This window comes from Nanorana parkeri, unplaced genomic scaffold (genome assembly GCF_000935625.1).
Source record: "Nanorana parkeri isolate BGI_ZX_2015 unplaced genomic scaffold, ASM93562v1 scaffold1025, whole genome shotgun sequence".
Lineage (NCBI taxonomy): Eukaryota > Metazoa > Chordata > Amphibia > Anura > Dicroglossidae > Nanorana > Nanorana parkeri.
Window position 1 is genome coordinate 336272 of NW_017307293.1, and position 462 is coordinate 336733.

A 462-nucleotide genomic window follows, 5' to 3' on the forward strand; every position below is an offset into this window, starting at 1 on the left:
TGAGTATTGTGAGCACAGACTCAAGTCTTTATAGTGCAACATATAATGGAGGCGGTGCTCTTCACAACCAAATCAGATCTCAGTACGGCATGTTAGAACAGAAGACGGGATAAAAACGTAAGAACTGAAGCCAAAACTTTAGTCATGGATAGAGTAGGAGGAGAGTTATAACCCGTCAACTTTTTTTTTTTTTTGTGCCATTTATGTCTCATTGGGGAGATTGCTGCTCGCTTCCTGTCTGATAAACACAACAGGAAGTGAGAGGAAATCCCTCCAAAGATAGGGAAACCCCTAGGTTAGCAGAACTAGTGTCCCTAGTGGAAGATTTCCCCTCTACAGTACTCCTGTTGTGATGACAACCCAATGATAACACTCACCAGGACAAATAGGGTGATTCTCCCTAATGGGGACACAGACAGCAATAAAAACCTGACGGGGATCTAATCCCTCTCCACTCCCCCC